Source organism: Amphiprion ocellaris, chromosome 13, assembly GCF_022539595.1.
Source record: "Amphiprion ocellaris isolate individual 3 ecotype Okinawa chromosome 13, ASM2253959v1, whole genome shotgun sequence".
Lineage (NCBI taxonomy): Eukaryota > Metazoa > Chordata > Actinopteri > Pomacentridae > Amphiprion > Amphiprion ocellaris.
The window spans coordinates 29,741,247-29,756,637 of NC_072778.1; the positions used below are offsets into that span (position 1 = coordinate 29,741,247).

Below are 15,391 nucleotides of genomic sequence, written 5' to 3' on the forward strand. Positions count from 1 at the left end.
ATATCACACATTTACGTTGGAAATAAATGTCCTTTAATTAGACATTGTCATGCAAAAGTTGGATTTCCCTTTAATGATGTTCAAATCTTTGTTGAGTGTTTTGTTGATGTTGGTTTCTAAATGTTTTCTGACACTCGGCCCCAAAGATTAAAACCTTTTACGGCTCACAAGCTGCAACAATTCACACATTATCAACTATCTTTCTGACTAAACTAAGATAAAAAGTGAAAAACTGCCTGATTCCTGCATCATGAATGTAAATCTTTTTGGTTTTTATGACAGTAAACTGAATATATTTGGGTTTGACATTTTATAAACCAAAACAAGAAATGAATTAGTGGAGAAAACAATCAACAGATTAATGGACAAAGAAAATGTGTTTTCCAGCATATATGGCTGAATTACTCCAACATTACAAGATACATACAATTTTAATTCAATTTTATTTATATAACACCAATTACAGGTCAAATTGTCTCAAGACGCTTTATTTTTATATTTTTTTGTCATATTTAAAATATGACAAAGTAAGAAATTTAAACCTCTTGACTAATCCAATTTATTATTTGGTTTTTAAGAAACTAATCGACAACTAAAATAACTTTCTCCACTAAAACTAATAAACATGAGGTCAAATAGAAGGAACAGTTTTAAATACTGCAGTCCCACAATGACAAGAATAAAGTTTCTCAACAAAAACTAAATCTGCTGGTGGATTCCATTAAAGTCCTAAGAAATGATAATAAAGTGTGGTACTAAAGGTTTGTGGTGCTAAAAATCTCAAAGTAAAGATACCAAGTTGAACATCTAGATGGAGGTTGATAAAAGTTGACCTACCTTCATTTCTCTGGAGCCGACTCCATGGATTTTATGGATGGTGGTTAAAGACCTGCTCTTCTAATCGTCTTCATTCTAGTTGCTGTAAAAAGTCAGTCCATCCTGGCCGACTTCAACACCTCTTCATGACAACTTGTTCTGCCTCGGACCTCGTGGAAACTCCAGAAACTCGGGGAAAACCCGTGGAGACTCGAAGAACTCGTGGAGACTCGAAAAACTCGTCAGGCGGGGGAAGATGTGGTGGGCGGTGGGGGGAGGTGGGGGAGTAGAGGGGGGAGGCCGCCACCCACCTCCCCGCCTACTCTCCGCCCCGACTCCACCCAGACTCCGCCTTGGCTCCGCCTATGTGGTCACTTCAGGAACTACGATGCCAAAGGGACGACGAAATTATTTCTTTGTATCTGATCTGTAGCTCAGTGAGTTAAGGATTTGCCTATGGAGCTGCAGGTCGCTGGTTCAAGACCAGACACTTCTTAAATTTTATCAAAATCCTGACAAAGACAAAGAAAGAAAAAGGCCAGTGGTGGGTCTTGAACCTGCGACCTTCTGCTTGGTAGTCCTCTTCTTATCCCCCTGAGCTACTCGCTCAGATACTAATTCTTCTTTTTTTTGCGCATTTATCATCTATTTTTTGTCGTTTTCGAGTTTTTTTTTTAACTCGAGTCTCGACTCGACCGTTTTTCTCAGGAGGTTGGACTTCAGCCTTTGTGCTGGAGGGTGGAACCCTCAGTTCCAAGACTTTCCAAAGCCTCCACACCTCCCGAGTCCTCAGGACCTGAGCTTTCACACAGTCTGAGGGCTGAAATTTTCTAAGTCCCACAGTAGTTCTCTGTTAGTTTGAACCTTCAGACAGTCTGAGGACTGAAATCTCTAAGTTCCTGAGTAGTTTCTCTGTTAGTTTGAACCTTCAGACAGTCCAAGGACTGAATTTTCTAAAGTTTCCTCAGTACTTCTCTGTTAGTTTGAACCTTCAGACAGTCTGAGGACTGAAGTTTTAAAAGTTTCTCAGTACTTCTCTGTTAGTTTGAACTTTCTGGTTAACAGAAGCCTTAAAACTTGTGACCATGAGTCTTGATTTCACATTTAGACCATCATCGAGTTCTTCTCAGACCTTCACCTGTGGGTTTTTTAGAAATCCTCAACAAACTTTGATTCTCTTCACTGAACAGTAAAGTTTGTGGAGATCAGAAGGTAACATTAGTTTGATCAATGCCTTCAACTACTAGTAGACTTTATCTGGAAAGCAGTTTTCTGAAATGAGTTCTTAGTAAATCTGTCCACAATCAAACCAAGAACATAGAAAGAGGAAATGTTTGAAGAAACAACTTGATGTTTTCATTTCAGACTAGAAAACGCTTTAAGACTTTATCTGTTTTTGCTCTTTTTGATCGTTTTATTGTCTCTTCTGTTTAATTTGATCTTCTAAAGTTTAACTGGTGTCTTTTCAAATGTTTTGTCTTTAGTTTGATTCTTCTTAAATGTTTAGTTTTGCTCTTTTCTCACCTTTTATTCTTTTCTAATGTCTGATTTGATTTCCAAATGTTTTGTCTTTTTAATGTTTAATTGTTTTTTCAAATGTTTTATCGGCTTGTTTGAAAAATTTCCTTTTCTTTCCCAATGTTTAATTTTTTGATTAAATCTTTAAGGTTTTTCTTTTTAAATGTTTTACCACCTTTGAATGTTTAATGTTCTTTTTAAATGCTTCATTGTATTTTCTGTTTAATTCCTATTTAAAGTTTTATTATCTTTAAGATTAAATTTTCTAATTAAATATTTAATTTTTGAATTAAATGTTTTGTCTTTTTAAAGATTTAATAATCTAATTAAATGTTTTGTATTTTTTTAAATGTTTTATATTCTTCTTTAATTGTATTTTTTAAATGTTTAATTATCTAAAATATTTCATCTTTAATGTTTAATATTTGTTTAAAAAATTGTTTAATTTCATGACATGTTTTGTAGCTTCTGTTTCATTATCTAATTGAATATTTTGTCTGTTTAATATAATTTAACTTTATTTAATGTTTAATTTTCTTTTTAAAAGTTTTATTGTATTAAATGTTTTTTTTCCTTTGATTGAATTGCTTTTTTAAAATGTAATTTATTTCTTTAATTTCTTTTTTCAGTCAAGATTTTAACCCCAACCTTTAAAATGAAACAAACCCTTAAATCACAATGAAAATACTTCTGTTGTCACAATCATGAGTTAGTCAATTATTCAGTTTATCAATTCAAAACTTTATTTGTTTAGCACCTTTCACACAGATGACAAAACTAAAGCAAAGAGAAAAAAACGATGCTAAAACTATGATCAAAACTCAAAAACATATTTTTAAAAAATAGATTTAACGTGGTAATAAAATATGTTGTGTCCAGGGGATGGAGGGAGTTTATTGAAGTCTTCTTGGGCTCACATGGGAAATCATTTAAAATATAAACTTGATATTCAGTCTAAGGAAACTGGAAACTGCAGAGAGACAGAAGAACCAACAATATCTCCTGTTTTCTCCTTTAATGAGTCGACTCTTGTGCTTTCAGACCAAAGAACTACAGACTCTTCACAACCTGCTTAAACTCTTGGTACAGGACTTCACCACACGGGTCAAGAAGGTTTCCGTCTCATTTCTACTCTGAAGCTCACCTTCTGCTCAAACTGCTGACAAATGTTTCTGCTGCTCTAAAGTCTGGTCTCCAGAACTTCCTAAAAACTCTCAAAGTCTCTTCTGCTGCAGGTTGCTTTGTAGAACGGTTAAGAAAACCTCACTAAACCACATGGAGGGGCCTCAAGATAGTCGTCCAAATGAAATCGTACAAAAACCAAACTAGCACAGTCCAAACGCTAAAGTCTCCTGCAGCCTACCAGAGAACCTCTGAGAACAGAGAATCAGGACAGGAACTCTTACCTTCTGGACAACGAACGTTGGTTCTCAAACAAGAATACAGAATGTGTCTGACCAAAAACCTCTAAAGACTCACTGCAGCCAAGATAAAGACAACTCAGGTGCACCAAATCCACTAATCACTGCACACATTAGCACCATGTGCTAACTGTGGCTAAAGAACCACATTTACCAAGACAACTATCCAGTACAAAGCCCTAAAACACACCAAGAAACACATTAAAGATGATTTTACTGCTGGAAGCTGCAAGCCAACGCCTAAAGAACAAACTAAAGCAATGGAGCCAAACCCAGGTTCAGTGGTGAAGAGAAGCAGAGGAAATGTTTGTCTGCAGCTAAATAAAGCAGGAAGACACTGAGCTGCTCAGGTGTTCCTGATAACACCAAGCAGCCACCTGGACAGCCAATAGGAACACAGCTTACTGGAAGTCCAGAGGGCTGGGTTAGTGAAGGAAATTTAGTTTAAAGTTGAAGCAGAAAGTTAACAAAGAAAGTTGAAAACCACCTTCTGATACCTGAAATCTCTGAGTTTTCACACAAAGAACGCCTGAACATGTCAAACTGGTTCCATAGTAGAACCATCATTGTAAAAACGTCATAGTATGGTGTGTTGCTCAAAAAACATTACGACCCGGCTGTCTAGGGTCGCCGAGGAGCAACACAAAAACAGGACAAACGCTGGTTTCCAGGGGGTTAGGCAGCTATTTATTTGAAAGAGGAAGTTTACAACAACACAACATGTGAGCAGAAAAATCAAAAAGTCTGTCTTTAGTTCAGTTGAAAATATTAGTTTTTGTCTTTTTTATTGACCAAACTTTTCAGGAAGTAGATGAAGAATAATTAAAGCTCTCATGTAGAAGTCCAACTTATTTTGGATCCTTGTGGAGAGTTTAATCTTAGAGTTTGTACAGCTGTTGAGTTTTTAGAGTCACATGGATTGTTTTGACATCTAATAACTGAGTCCTGAAATAAAATTACAGTTGTGGATTTCTGTCATTTAGTCTGGACTAAACAAATAACAGCAGCATAAATCTCAAATGTCATTATGAGGAGTCTGGATTGAGGTTTCTCACTTGATAATGATCAAAACATGAAATTTAGGTTGGTTTAAAGGAATATTCCACCTTAAATCTTTGAATGTTGACCTAAAAGGTTGGTTTCAGGAAGTATTCCACCTACAAGGTCCTCAAAAATCCACCTTAAAGGAACATTCCACCAAAAATCCTTGGACATGCACCTAAAATGTTGCTTTAACCGAGTATTCCATCCAAAATCCTCAAAGAGACCTGAGGGGCTGGTTAAAAGGAATATTCCACCTAAAATCTCAAATATAGACCTGAAAGGGTGGTTTAGAAAAGATCCTTCAATGTAGACCAAAAAAGTTAGTATGGAGGAATATTCCACCTGAAATGTAGACCTGAGAAGTTGGTTTGGAAGAATATACCATCCTAAACATCCTTAAATGTAGACTAAAAGATGGTTTGGAAGAAAATTCCACCTAAAATCCTCCAATGTAGACCTAAAAGGTGAGTTTAATGGTATATTCCACCTAAAATTCACTACTGTAGACCTTGGAGGTTGGTCTGATGGTATATTCCACCCAACATCCTTGAACATAAACTTAAAAAGTTTGTTCAAAGGAATATTCCACCTAAAATCCTTCAATGTAGACCAAAAAATCTTGGTGTAAAGGAGTATTCCACCTTAAATGTAGAGCTAAAGGATGGTTTGGAGTAATATTCTACTCTAAAATCTTCCAATGTAGACCTAAAAGGTTTATCTGATGGTATATTCTACCCAACATCCTGGAACATTTACCTAAAAGGTTGGTTTAATGGTATATTCCCAGAAGAACCCTTGAACATTGGGCTTAATGGTATATTCCACCCAAAATACTTGTACATATACCAAGAAGTCAGTGTAAAGGAAATGTAGACCTAAAAGGATTGTTTAAAGGAATATTTAAATGATTATTTTCATTATTTAATAATCTGTTATCAGTCAGAACCCTGGCAAACTTATTTTCATCAGTTTTTTTAGTGGAAGTCACAAATAAAGGAGCTCTTGGTTTTTCCCGGCGTTACTGAGTCCAAAGCTGCTGTTTCAACACAGAACGTTCACATGCATCCATAAATCTCTCAGCACTCAAACACCCACAGACAGGAGGCCGGCTGGACCGAGGCTCGGCGGCGTCCTCAGACCCACGAGTCGGGGAGTCGCTGAACTTGTTGGTCCGGTTTGAAGGCCTCCGTGTGGTCCAGTAGAAGTCCATGTAGTCGGTGTTGGCTTTGAACCACAGCGACTGGCCGCCATCAGGTGGACCGGCTCGTCCTCGTAGGGCTCCTCCTGTAACCTTGAGGGGACCACAGGAACATTCAGTAGCTGTTGGAGTTCTTCCTGTCAGGCTCGTGGTAGAACGGCTCTGAAGAATCTTGTACTTGTCTTATCTGGAACAATCTAACAGCCTAAACTGTTAACAGCAGTGTAAAGAAGCAAACACACAGGCATAGATTAGGACTCAAACTAGATTTATTTTAGAAAACAAATCAGCTTAGAGGCATTTGTTCACACATGTGGCTGAATAGGAGGCCGTCCAATCAGATTTGAGGTCTTCACTCTGTAGGTTGTTTGTTGGGTGAGACTCTTGGACCTCCATCAGCTGACGTGGATGTTTGATGGTCTTCCTCTCTAGTGCCAGATGATTCATCCATGAATTCAGCAGCTACAGACTGAAATGAAGCTCATGCTGCCGTTATTGAATTCCTGTTCCAGATCAAATGTTCAGAGCTCACCTTGAATGCAGCCGTCTGCTGTCTGATAGTTTTTCTCATTGTAGTCTTCAATAAAGTCTTTTTCCTCATGTCAGGATGTGGTGAGACTCTTTCTCAGTCTCTGCAGACGTCCCTCATTGTGCATCTCCAGAGAAGAAACAGAAAAACTGATCACTGCTTCAGCATCACAAACGCTCTCCAGCATTGAGAGTGTTTTAGGAATTCATTCATTGTGTTGTGAACTTTGAAGGAGCAGAAACTTTACAGCTGCCAAAGATATGAGCTCCAATTCTGGATGTTTTAGGAAATGAAGTTCATCAAATGAACACTTGATTTTTGCTGATAACTGTCATTAAATTACTGAAGAAATCTAACATAAAAACCTGTAAACTCTCAGGCAGCTTTTGTTAAAGTTTGTCTATAATTCTATCATCATGTTCTGGAACCAGGACTCTGCAGAAGTTCCTTCAATCAGATACTTGTGTGTTTCTATTTAAGGCCTCAGGTTTGAACGTACAGCAGAGGATTAGAAAGGAGTGATTTTAATATTTAAATCAGTCCAGTAAATGTTTGGAGTAAAAATGGTTAAAATTTTTGATTTAGATAGATTTGTGTCAAAGAATATTGTAGAGTCTCACTTAAATATATCCAAATGAGTTCAGTGTATTTACATTTTATAGAATATTTGATTTCTTAATCTCAATACTGTAGTCTGACTCTAAATATTATAATAATGATGTAAATTTAAATAATAAATACTATTGTAGTGCAGAGTCATAAACTTTATTCAGCTAAACTTACATAATAAATATCACTGTACAATCTTAACCTGAACATTCATATTATTGAGGTAAATTTACATAAATCATGATATTCTAGAGTCTTAACTGGAATATTACTAACATGAATCTTTTTGTATTGTGCTGATAAACAACAATAACCTAACTTTCAGATAATATTTATTCACTGTGTATTGGGTAGTACAGAAGTATTAGTACAGAATATTATTTCTTGTTTTATATGTAATAATTGGCAGTAAACATTCTAAGAAGTGGAAATTGACAGGGTTGTAATAGTGCTGTTCTTGCACAGTATTTGTCACTTAATTGCCCTCAGGATGCTGTCGTTGAGCTACCAGTTTTACAGAACAGGCAGATGTTGCAGCTAATGATGCTGTAATTCACATAAACAAGGAAACAAGTCCATCATAATTTGAATGTTAACAGTCCAAAAATGAAAAGGTCATATACAGCTTTCCTATTGGGTTAAAGAGCAAAAAAAAAAAAAAAAAAACATGAAAAATACGGTAGCAGCTTTCATTTTTTTCTTACAGCCCCCCCAAAATATCTGTTGTACCCTCCTGTGCCCCCCACTAAAATTAATCTAGATCCGCCCGTCTGACATGAAAGCTCGGATCGTTCTGCAGTTACTGTCCTCAACGAGCAGCAGGTGGCGCTGTGAGCTCCTCCCCTTCCAAAGCACAGAAAGTCAGTCTAGTGACCTGCAGCATCCCACTGTCTGATTAGAGGAAGGAGACCCACATCACTCCATGTCCAGACGGCAGATAAATCAAAGTCTCTGCAGATCCCGTCCTGCTTACAGAGCGGGATGGAAATGAAAATGTTTCTTCACTGTCACACTAAAATAAATCACTGCATTTAGCCTCTAGTTCAGAAACATATTTTGGGTATTTTAAACTCACTTTTTGTCTCTCCTACAACGTTGATTACAATTACATGCAAACGGGAAATGATGCAAATTAGGCGATGAGGTCATTTAGCGACTTCTAGCGACTTTTAGGACAGCCAATAGCTACTTTCCTTACTGAGGAGTTGGCAACACTGGTCAAAACATAAACGATGCCTCTTTTCCATCGTTGTAAGGTAGACAATGTGCTACAAGCCCAGTTTTATCAACAGTAGCTGTCTTTCAAGCTGCATGAATAACATTGATGTCTATGGAGTGAACAGGGACCGTGTGCAAATTGCAAAACTGCTGCAACAGCAAAGAGAGACACAAATATTCAATAGCTTCTCTCTGATACACTGTAGTGTCACCAGAATCACTGCAGCCTTCAACTGGCTCCTGTTGACACCAATGTTATTTGTGCAGCTTGAAAGACAGCTACTGTTGATAAAACTAGGCTTGTAGCACATTGTCTACCTTACAGCGATGGAAAAGAGGGATCGTTTATAATGAGTTATTGATGGTGGAATTCTGAATCTGTGAATATCTTTCCGATTTTACTGAACTGTGGCCCCAAGGAGCCGTGGTGGGCATCCTTTATTTTCATTTCTGAAAGGTGGCAACCCTACTTACTTCTGTTCCGTACCTCTGTTACATACTGATCGATTGTCTCTCCTGTCTTCTGTACACATGTGAAGAATCTGTGCCTCTCAAATGTCACATTTCTCTTAGGTATGCAGTAAGCTTCAAAATTCTCCATTATCTTATTTAGCTTCATTGTGTCTCCATCAGCAAACGTGAAGTTATTATAAACTTCTAGTGCATCCTCACCCACTACGTGCAAAAACACTGCCACTTGCTTTTTGTCACTTGCCTCGTCAAGTCCAATTGCCGATATGTACAAAGCAAAGCGTTGCTTAAATCTCCTCCAATTTTCAGCCACATTCCCAGTAAGCTGAAGGGCTGGTGGTGGGTGCAAGCCGTCCATGTTGTCGTCGCTAGTCCTCTTTCTCTCACGACCAGTTAGCAACACAAAGTTCACTGCTGAGCTGATGCGTCGGTACTGTTAGCTGGGTGGCTAACATTAGCTTGCCTCGGTAGCTCGTCCTCGTTGTTTATATTTGCGTCCATTACCTCTCTTCAAGACCACCTTCTGACACCATGTATTGTTTTTGTTGTGGGTTCTTAATAATAAAGCCGTTACTTGAAGAAGAAGGTACTTTATATAAAACTTGGCTTCATCACATGTACAGACAGGAACCTTAAACACGTCTGTGCTCTGCGCTTAATCTACTCACAGACCCCGAACGCCCCCTACTGTCCGGAGGTATAAGCAGCATTCACATGAACCATTGATACTAGGCAAATATGCATTTGCTGTTATCATTACAGATATCACCTGACAGTGAACTGAATTTGAAGCTACAGGGCAAGGACAGTTCAGTTTGTGAACTGTTGACAGCTGCCTGCTCCTTTCAGAGGAAACTTGGAAGGAAGACTGTGTCCACTTCACAGCATTGCATACAGGTTCAGGGACAGAGAGATGAGTCTTCTTTTGTTGACTTTGCTGATAAGCTGATCTCCAAGTACATGTGGTCCTTAAAGAGCAGTTCAGAGGAACCAACCCTGCCATTTTCTGGCTCCAAATGGTCTCTAGAACTGGTTTCCCAGGTCTGAGAAAGTAGCCCTGCACATGCTGACCATGTTCAGCTAAAGGCTGCTTTCTCAAGGATGAATATAATTAAAACTAAATATCATTCCAGACTCATCAATGAGCTCCAAATGTTCTTGGGAATGGCCCTGACACCACTGAGGCCACATTTAAAAATACTGGCAGCTGCAGCTCAGTTCTCCCATTAAGCAGCAGGGTATTTAAGCGAAGTGATAGAAGACAGGAAAAAATGTAAAAGTGTTCAATTGTTGAATTTTTTTCAGATTTAGGTATTGTTAAAGATGTATATAAGCTGGTTCACATTGTTGATTGTTTTTCTGTCCTTTATTTTAAGATGTACAGTTAACAAATGTTGTCAAAATGTTTTTGAACCGCACTCGATTTATTTGATTTGACGGTCAGTCATTGATTATATACAGACGCTAATAGAACTACTAGGTTACAGTAGGGCTGGACCTAATATTCCATCGTTGGTTGGTGGTATCCAAATATTGATCCGAATGTTCGGAGTACAAACCCCTCCCAGTGACCTCTGGGGTCAGCGTTACTTTTCATTGACCAGTTGCTCGGCTGTATTACGCAGACCTACCAACTCTGACGCCACGCTTCACTTCACTGCTGCCGCACTTCTTGCCTGCGGTTTGTACCATTGGAGGAGTTGGAGTGTTTGTCTCTGTCTGAATGTCCTCTCAACAGCTGCTGCAGCTGTTGATGCTCTTGGAAGGCACTGTCTTCTCTCAATCTGAGGTTTCACCAGTGCATTACCAAGCTGCTCCAGGAAAATCCTCCTTCGGCTCAGTTTTCCCGTTCCAGTCCTTATTTATTTCATACCATATCACAAATGCATCGCATGCACTAATATCAATGATGTGGAAGAAGATGACAAGGGGCCAACAGGCAGTCATGTGTTGACAGGTTGTCCACCCCTCCCTTTGTCTCATTGTAGTCCAGCAGCATTTGTGTTTTTTTAACTTGAATTCAGGTTCAAAGTTTGAATTTAGTCGGAGCATAACACAGCTTTTTTTTTTTTTTTTTTTTTACGGGAATGGAGGTGTTTTTTGTTTTTTTTATTTGTACTGAAACCATCAGATAATGTTTTTTTTATTATTATTAATTTCATATAATTATTTGTAGTATTTTTAATTATTCTTCATTTTATTATTTACTATTTGAAAATATAATATTGCATTTTTACTACTTTAAGTAGTACTATGTGTATGTGACATGTATGAAGTGTGGGACAGAAATGCAGATGAGGATTGAGGGGGAGGATTGGGGAGAGAGGGATATTTGAAGAAGCAGAGAAAGTCCATTATTCCTCCTTTCTCAACTTCTCTCTTCTCTCATGTTCTTTCTTTTCTTTTTTTCTCTTTCCTCCATCTCATCCTCTTTCTTTGTCAGTTTGTCCGAGGTCTGGAAGATGCCTTTATTAACAACCATTTTCTGCTTCAGGACAGGTTCTGAGACCAGCATCATATTTTCTTTTTGCAAGACCAAAAAGGCTTCAGTGAGGTTATTCAGGTACAGGTTGGGTTCCTGCTGGTTCCTGCTGGTTCTGCTGCTCCTGCACCTCTCCAGCTGGTCCATCCTGCTGAGGACCAGCCTGGGCAGCTTCTTGCCCAAGTGGCTGGTCTCTTTGAAGGATTGTTGTCGGCATGTTTGCTGAAAGACGCGGTGGTGATTCAGGAGAATTATGTAGTTGGAGAATTAGTCTGTTGTTGAATTGGGGACTGCACAGTGTCTCGGGGGTTAACACCGTCGCCCTGCAGCTAGAAGATCCCTGGTTCATGCCCGGGCCTGGGATCTTTCTGCATCAAGTTTGCATGTTCTCCCTGTGTATGCGTGGGTTTTCTCCAGGTACTCCAGCTTCTTCCTACAGTTGAAAAACATGATGAGGTTAATTGGTAATTCTAAATTGCCTGTAGGTGTGAATGTGAGTGTGATTGTTTGTCTCTCTGACTAGCCCTGTGATAGACTGGTGACCTGTCCAGGGTGTCCCCTGCCTTCGTCCTAAGTCAGCTAACCCAAAATATCCGTATCATCCAAACTGTGATTCTCAAACATCCATTAGAAATACATTACGTATTTTTTATGTGTCTTACTTAGAGTGAGGGGAAATGCACATGTTCTAAATACTGAAAGGGACGTATCATCTGTAATCTACTTTGATGGGTAAATACTTGACTGTGTGGAGCAGTTGTCTGTTCCTCAGGTTGTACATTCAACTATCTCTCTCTGTCCGTCGGTCTCTCCCCCTCTGTCTGTCTGTCTGTCTGTCTCTGGGTTTCATGTATCCCCCTGACGACTGACTGGCACCAGTCGCAGGTTTCCTGGCACCTGTCTCCAGCTCTTGGATGGAGGTTAGGTCATGGAGCCTCCAGCCGCGACACCTCAGCTACCTTTATTTCATGTCAAACACTATGATACATCTTTGTAGGTAAAGATCTTTACCTGCTCTCTGTTAGGTTAATTTGGATTCGACGTTACCAGTAAACATTCCCAAAGACGTGAAGCACCAGTTGGAGCAGGTTGGAGCTCGGCTGTCCTCTCAGACTCTTCAGCTCTGCCCTGTCACTGTTGACGAACACGTTACTCCGCTCTAAATTTGCTCCTTTCGTTCCCTTCCAGCTGAACCCCACCTGCCCTCCTCTCACCCCCCCGTCACCAGCCTCAGATTCCCTCCTAACCCCATTCCACCACCACAACCCCTCCAACAGACACACACACACACACACACACACACACACACAGACACACAAGTCCCTGCTTGTGTATTTGTGTGTTAAAGTGTGTGGCAGAGCAGAGAGCGTCCAGTGACCAAGCCATGACCGGCAGCCACACACTCACATAGCAGTTTTGTTTGGAATCAGTCATTGGGATCATCTTCTGGTTGGATCAATACATTTGTCGCTATTGTTTTTGGGGAAAAGACCAGACAGGTAAGGAGGGGAACATTTCAGTTGGACTTCTCTCTAAAATTGTGCATGGCTGGAAGTTCAAAAAAGTAAAATGCAACAACAACATGAAGAAACACACCAGATCACTAGCTTTTAGCCGCATATGTTTGGAAATGTGAGGGAGGAAGTTTCTGTGCACAGCTCTCTGCTCCCTGTTCTGATTGGTAGAGAGAAGAGGAAGCAAAAGTCGAGGTAATCAGATAATCAAATGCTGTAATTCAGTTGGTCGAAGGCCATTGGGTTCCTGATACAGCATGTTATTGATACTTCAGAGTGAATGAGTTTGCAGTCAAAAAGAGGAGGACAGCTGGGATGATCTGTCTGGAGCTAAATTTAAATGCTGTGCCTTGCACTCGTGGTTGACTATCTATCTATCTATCTAGAAACCAGTATTCTTTTTTGCATCTCTGGTTGTCAGTGTGCTGATGTAACGGTGTCTGTTTGTTGTCAAGGATGCAAACTGTGCAAGACTCCAATCTGTCGCAGCGGGTGAAAAATCTGTTACATCCGTTTGGGTGTTTAAAGGGTAGAAGAAGAAGAAAAAAAGTGTGTTGGTTATATAGCCTGTAGGGTGAGGCAACACAAGACATACCAACCAAATGTGGGTGACAGTGTGCGTATACGTGTGTCTGTTTGCTGCTGGTGGGGGTTCACAGTGCAGGTCTGGCATGCCTGTGTGACGCTGTGTTCAGATATCGAGCACTGGTTGGTTGAAAGAGGGATCAGGTGACCCGGTCCACGCTAAATCGGTCCTCCACATGGACAATTGAGGAGTTAGGAGAATCTGAGTGTTGGAGGTGGAGGGTTAAGAGAGTTTCTAGAATGAAAAAGTGGGCTGACAGCATGCAGAACAATTACACTAACAGTGTATTTACATTATCTGTTGACCTTAAAATTAAAGCTGCACAAGGACAGGCTGCACAAATGGACTTCTGTGTTGAGTAGAAAGAATAAAAATCTATACAAGAATATGCAATATTTGAAATTCGATTACAGCTGTGACTAATGTTTTCATAGCCCCCTTCTGTTTATCCACACTAGTAGCACAGCAGTGTTGACTTGCCTGCTGGTCCACCTCTTTCACCCCGACTAAAATAACTACTGAATGCATTAAGACATTTGTGTTACCCAGAAGGCGGCTCCTGATGTCCTGATGTTACCTGTTGCTTCAGCAGCTGCTTCAAATGTTTGGCTTTTAATAACGTGTATTTATAACATCTGGATAAGCTGCAATGAAATGTGATGCACAAATATATCACTAACCATTAAGATTAATATTGGATGGCCTGTTGGTGTATCCGATCATGTTCACAAACTTTGAATCTTATTAACTTTGTTGGTTCCTGACTTTTCTTCTAGTCTCATCATCAAGTGAAAGTGTAACTTGTCCAACACTTTGATATATGACCACATACCTACAATTCCCAGTAGCAGGAAATGTTCCCACAACCTCTAATAATGTTCTAAAGAAAACATTCCAATCTAATGTTCAAGGAATGTTTTCAGAATGTTTGTCTGTTTAAATAGTCTTCATATGAGGTAAAACATTTTAATTGGGACAGTCAGAGGAAGTCTGGAAGACATTGTTAGGATTGTTAGGATTCTAAGGCTGCAAGACGTCATCGAGGCCGCAGATGACGTTCCTGTAATGGGACAGATCAATGCACCATTTGACAAATGTTTTAAGAACATTTTAAAATTGTCCCTTAACGACCTTTTCCTGCTGTTATCAGGAACATTCTAGGAATTAAAATAAAACATCACTAGAACTTTGCAGAACTTTCTCAGGATGTTTTTAGAACAAAAAGAAATCCAGCTGGGATACCAGTCTGAGCTGTACTTGAATAATTGGCAAGTGTTAGCATGCTAGCATACTAAATTGAAATAGTGAACATGATAAACATCTGCAAGTCAGTCTTGTCATTTAGTGCACAGCATGCTGCCATGAGTACGTACTGAGAGGAAAAAGAAATGTATGCAATTTAGAATTTGGGGATAGAGTTTGCTATGTACATTATTGTACTATGAAATACTTCAAACACTAAATCAAGCAGTTATCTCGCTCTGATGTGCAGCTTTATGCACTTTAACCCTCCTGTTGTCCTCATTTATGGGCACCAAAAAATATTGTTTCCTTGTCTGAAAAAAATCAGCAAAAAAATTCCCCAAATTTCAGAAAATTTGCAAAACCTTCAGGAAGAAAATTCCAATAATTCCTTAAAAGTTTCCCTTAAAATTTTTATTTAAAAAAAATAAATTAAAAAAAATCCCCCAAATTTGGCAAGAATATTTTTGTAAATATTTTCAAAAAATTGGTGAAAATCTTCCAAAAATATCCTAAAAATATCTAAAGTGATTACATATATATCAGTAAAACTTCTACTACTACTAAAAAATCAACCAAAATCCAGCAAAATTCGCTGGATTTTGGTTGATTTTTTGTGAATGTTCTTAAGAATGATTTTTGACATTTCTTTAACATTTCTTTTTTTCCACCAAAAAATGTTCAAAGATTTCCCCAAAATGTTGAAAATGTGGACATCAGAAGTATCACTTTGAAAATAGATT

The 15,391-nt window shown here is 38.9% G+C and overlaps 1 protein-coding gene and 1 long non-coding RNA gene across 4 annotated transcripts in view; one reads left to right on the forward strand and one right to left on the reverse strand.

The window, feature by feature from the left end:
- Positions 1 to 6,248: 6,248 nt before the first annotated feature.
- LOC129350287 (uncharacterized) lies at positions 6,249 to 12,576 on the reverse strand. The gene is made up of 2 exons (XR_008603632.1): positions 12,354 to 12,576; positions 6,249 to 11,739 (listed from the first exon to the last, which is right to left on the reverse strand). It is a non-coding gene; the product is annotated as an uncharacterized LOC129350287 (long non-coding RNA).
- Positions 12,577 to 12,647: 71 nt separating this feature from the next.
- The window catches only part of myot (myotilin), a 37,679-nt gene continuing 34,935 nt past the window's right edge, over positions 12,648 to 15,391 (forward strand). For all 3 annotated transcript variants that reach the window (XM_023279495.3, XM_035952504.2, XM_035952505.2), the window contains exon 1: positions 12,648 to 12,805. The gene's annotated coding sequence lies outside the window, so the exon portion shown is untranslated. The remainder of the gene's footprint in view (positions 12,806 to 15,391) is intronic.